The following is a 5,498-nucleotide window of genomic DNA, read 5'->3' on the forward strand; positions in this document are numbered from 1 at the left end:
TTTTCTAACCACGTATAATTGTGTCAAATTACTATCTTTTTTCCCCCCTGTTCTTTTCTTGGGATGAATTTGGTAGACAATGAACCGTTGTTGCACATAATTGTATATTTTTATATGGGAGTATATTATGCACAAATTGAAAACACACAGCTTAATTTTTTATTCATTTTGTCTCTCCACTTCTAAGTGATCTTTAAGCTTTGACAGTTATAAATCTCTTGTTCCTGAATGAACATGCATATTTCAGCAAACTATGATCATATAGAAGTACATCTAAGCTAATCTGTCTGGCATGCAAATTCAGGTGCTGCACCCAGGAAGGTCTTGGCTGGGTGAAGATAATGACACTGTCTGAATATATAATAGAAAATACAGAATATCTGAATGTGATTAAGACAATGATTGTAAATATTCTGTTACTGTAATTCAAAAATGATTAACTGTCTGCATATTCCCTTTATGAATGCATTATCAAGTATAATAAAGCATAATTACAGTATGTCAAAACCTGGGGTTGAGTCTCCATTTACCCATTGAGAGCTGTTCATGAGGTGGACATCCTACACAATGGGGCTCAAGAAGAGGCTTAGAGGATGACATGTCAATGATATACAAACATTATTAAGACTAACTGAATTCTTCTTTCTGGCTACGAGGATGTTTTCTGAATTTGTTTATTAATTTCTAATGTGCAAATATAATATTAGTTACAAGGCATAATTAATTGTATGTTACATAATTCTCTTGCATTAGTTGATGCTCTCTTGTTTACAAATGTGAATATACAGTAGACTGAATAAATCATAGATACAGAGGGTGTGTGTAATGAAGTGTGTGTATGAGCACGTACATGCACATAGTGCATTCGTGCTGTACATGTTGGGAAACGTGCATGCGTGTTGTTGAGCTTGCTGTACAGTGTGCATAGCTTTCAATATATTTTGTGTTCTGCTTCATTTAGAGATTATTTTTTCACTCTGATGCCCTGAAGTTGATAACGAAGGATATTTTGATCATAAATCCTGAGATATCATTAAGAGATATCCTGACTTAGCCCCTGCAAGCCCAGCCAGACTAATAGCTGTGCTGTTCCTGGTGATTGCTAGCCTGGCAGCATTGCTTTATCGATTGCTATAAGGCCATTGCAACTTCAGCCACTTACTGTTGACAGCTGCACTGATTATGTGGCTTTACCGTACATTTATCTCACATCATCTCTACAATATGAAATACCCAACTGTGTGCCCTTTTCCATCTCATGATATGTAGTGTAAGTATCAGTTAACAGGCCCCATAAAGAAAGAAGAATACTGGCTCAGTCATAAATGAGGTTATAACTTAAAATCATGACTTTCAGAAAGTAGTTTGGAGCACGCTTTATAAATTTTGATTCTGATATGATCTGACCTTGGCTTGTATCCAGCATTATTGCCATTTCAATAGTCTATGGCACTTTATCAGTTTTCACAGAAATTATATACCGGTATGCAACACATACAGACATTACAAAAAAGAACAAATTAACTACATACATACAAAAAAATTAAAAGGGGCACTAGCATTTTTTTTCATGCATAGCAAGACAGATTTCCTGGCAGAAGAAGATAGAAGACAGAAGAATGGCAAATACAAGATGGATTGACAACAGAGCTGCCTAATAAAATTAATCTGATTCAGATTTAAATTAGCCACTTTCACTCTGGCGTCCCTATTTTGGGCATGACATTATAGGGGTGTGTGTGTACGCACATGCACACGGTGCACACACACAAAAAAACCCTAAAACAAACAGGTTAGTTAGCAACTGGGAAGGTGTGAGGTCTAAGTCTATTATTCACCACACCGCACCTCATGAACCAAGCTAGCTACCATTGGGAACTGACATCTTCCTCACTGCTGGCTGAATCTGTCTACAATGAAAAGATAGGGAAGATATCAATGACTAATACCTCGTATGGACATACGCACGCAGATGTACAGCAAATATCAACTATTTCAATTTCCAAATTGAAAGAGTGTTTTTGTGCCAATTTTGCCAATAAATCAAGCTGCACATTTGGGGTGTTATGGTAAAATCCCAAATTATGTATGGTAAAATCCCAAGTTATGTTAAAATCCCAAATTATGGTAAAATCCCAAATTATCCCTAGTTATGGTAAAATCCCAAGTTATGGTAAAATCCCAAGTTATGGTAAAATCCCTAATTATGGTAAAATCCCAAATGATGGTAAAATCCCAACATATGGTAAAATCCCAACATATGGTAAAATCCCAAATTATGGTAAAATCCCAAGTTATGGTAAAATCCCAAATTATGGTAAAATCCCAAATTATGGTCAAATCCCAAATTATGATAAAATCCCAAATTATGATAAAATCCCAAGGTATGGTAAAATCCCAAGGTATGGTAAAATCCCAAGGTATGGTAAGATCCCAAATTATCTTGCCATTTTGCCAGTCGCTGTGATGGTGTGGTTATAAGCGCAACCCGTGTAGGAATTAGTATGTAGCGACACAGATAGACACTGTACAGAGATCCTCATATATGGGAATAAATGGGACAGAGATTTGAGGATTTATAGATATTTCTGGACAACAGCCAATCTGACACACTTCTCATTCGGCATTCAGCATCACTCCCGCAGGTCCTCTTTGACACACATGCAGATATTTTGTGCATTTAAACTGTCTACAGATAGATTTGTGCTCTGCGAACAAGCACAATTAACAGGGAGGGAACACATGCAGGGATCACCCATCTCCCTTTCAGAGCTGAATAAGTGGTGCGAGGCATTTAACAAATACATTTGTACAAATAAAAGTGTTCCAGTAAAAAGGCATTGTCACCACTTCCTTTGGTGATCATAAGCCCATATATTTGAGAACTAATGTTCACAGTTCTCGTCTTATTCCCGTCAGACAATAACCATGTGATGCCTAACTTATCCATTATCTATGACAAAGTATAACGCTTAGTTTACGATCCATTTATGGTATAGAAAATAGCAGATCAACAAGCTCAAACGTTAACAACCTGATGCACTGTGAATTTTTAGATCGGCTATTTCCATCACCGTCGTACAACTACTGTAGATATAAATCAGGCTTAAATTGGGCTTAAAGCCTGCCAGTGTGACATGGAGACATGTGTGAGTAATGGATCAGTGAAGCCTACACAGGCGCAAACGAGGGCGTCTATACGAGCCCCTCGCTGTGCTCTCGTCTCCTAGTAAATACCATATCACATTCACACATAATATTGGTTTCACTCTGTGCTGAATACTATCTAGGAAGGGAAAATGTAAGATGATTTAAAAATGTTAAAGATAAATTAAGACAGTAATAAGAGATTAGACAAGGCTTGGCACCATAATTTATAGCCTATCAGAACCCAGAAGAATTTAAGAACCTTGGGCCTCCTCCCCACGCCACAGATATCATCCTACAGCGACTGTGAACTTGTTGCACTTTTCTACCAACATCTCACAATAATTGCACCATGTCTCTGTGTGTGTGTACGTATGTACATCTGTAATCCACATAACTCGAGAACAGACTTCAAATTTCACACATTTTCACACACACGCGCGTTCCACACCACCACACGGAGCGCAGTGCCCGGCCTTCAGTTGGTCGGATACATGGTTGTCCAGAACCACCCCAAAATACTCTGGTCAGGCTGCCTACTATATGTCCCATCATCTGTAGAGTTCCCAGCCTCTGCCTCAGCCAATTGAGTGCCATGGCAACCCCACACCTGCCATTTGATTACTTAACCAGTCCACTTTTCACAGTCAGTTTGCACTCTTCAGACACAACCTCACGTCACCAGGCTTTCCGCCTCGGAGAAAAGCCTGGTCTGTGTTACCAAAGGAAGCGGATGATATGTTACGTGTTGTAGTCATTGTTTTGTAGTCATCAGGCCGGAACCCTCAAACCAGAACTTCCTTTCCTTCAAACCAGAAGAATACTACATTCCCAATAAAAGCCTTGATGCGGCATAGTTTAGCTGATTTCTAAAATATGAATGTGATTATGTGAGTGTACTTTCCAGAGACTATTTAGCGTCTGTATACCATTGTTATCCCACGGGGAAATTCGATTCTCATCGCAGGCTACGAGAGAGTCACGCTTTTATTGGGAAGGTATTGAGGGCTTCGGCCTGATGACTACATCATGACGCAAGATATCATCCGCTCCCGACTGGATCATAAACCCTAAAAGGAATGCTGCCCAGGCTACTTCAGACACAGGCAGACAGACAGATAAAGATATCTCCATATGGGCACAAAAGAGACACAGACAGACGGTTAAAACGGATGCTATGACAACGGGTATTGCATACACAAGTCTAGTCAAGATTACCGTAATTTCCGGACTATAAAGCACACCTGAATATAAGCCGCACCAGCTAAATTTAGGGGAAAAACCAAATGTGTACATATACAAGCAGCACTGGACTATAAGCCGCATAGAGGCCATAGAGATAGATTTAGAAGGTCCCCTAGTGGCCGTTAGCTGTAAGAATCCATAGATCAGCCACACCGTTGTATAGGCCGCAGGGTTCAAAGCATGGGAAAAAAGTAGCGGCGTATAGTCCGGAAATTACGGTAATAGAATAAAATAAAAAAAGTTCATGAGGGCATCGCATACGTTTTAAACCACATGAATCAATACATGTTTCAAGTAGCACTGCAGACGTGGTTGTTTTATTCTTTCATTCACATTTTAAATGAGTATTGCCTTGGTGTTTAATGTGTAGTGTTCTGATTGTGCTCCAGTTTGTAGATCTCTCCGCTACCGAATAAGCCATAACGGGATGTTCTCATGTCTACCACTAATTAGTTTTGGATAGTGTTCATTACACTGAGCAGAGTTAGTTAAAATGTGGCTGTCTCACAATGACCCAATTCCCTGCAGTGCCGTGCCGTGTGCGTGATAAATCATCATTGTGCCTGGCATAATTTCACTTTAAAAGTGGCTATGTTTGGGGGTTTTCTTATCCCGTATCGACATATGCATGAAAGATGGCGCGGTGTCATGTGTACAATATCTCTTATAACGTTGCTCATTTCTGCTTGCACGCACCAATCATTATTAATCATAATTGCATTCACTGATGGATAATTACATGTATTTGCAATTCATATATTTACACCCACTCATACACCGATGCCGGAGGAAACCATGCAAGGCACTAACCTACACTTCGGGAGCAATTAGGGGTTCAGAGACTTGCTCAAGGACACTTCGACACTACCTCTGGGGGAGCCCGGGATCCAACTGGGAACCTCACGGTTCCCAGGCTCTTCCCAGCCAGTCCAATAATTAAATGGCAGAGGTTGGACTAAATTGCTTTATTTTGTTTCTCAACTGATTAGGTCTACTAGACAGGAGAAAATAATCTACCCTAATCTGCTCACTGCAAATACCCTAAATTTGCCTTAATCCAAGATGCCACCATTGACAACCTATTATAAGGCAATATTTTCTAAATT

Source organism: Protomyctophum parallelum (genome assembly GCF_964188405.1).
Source record: "Protomyctophum parallelum genome assembly, chromosome: 20".
Lineage (NCBI taxonomy): Eukaryota > Metazoa > Chordata > Actinopteri > Myctophiformes > Myctophidae > Protomyctophum > Protomyctophum parallelum.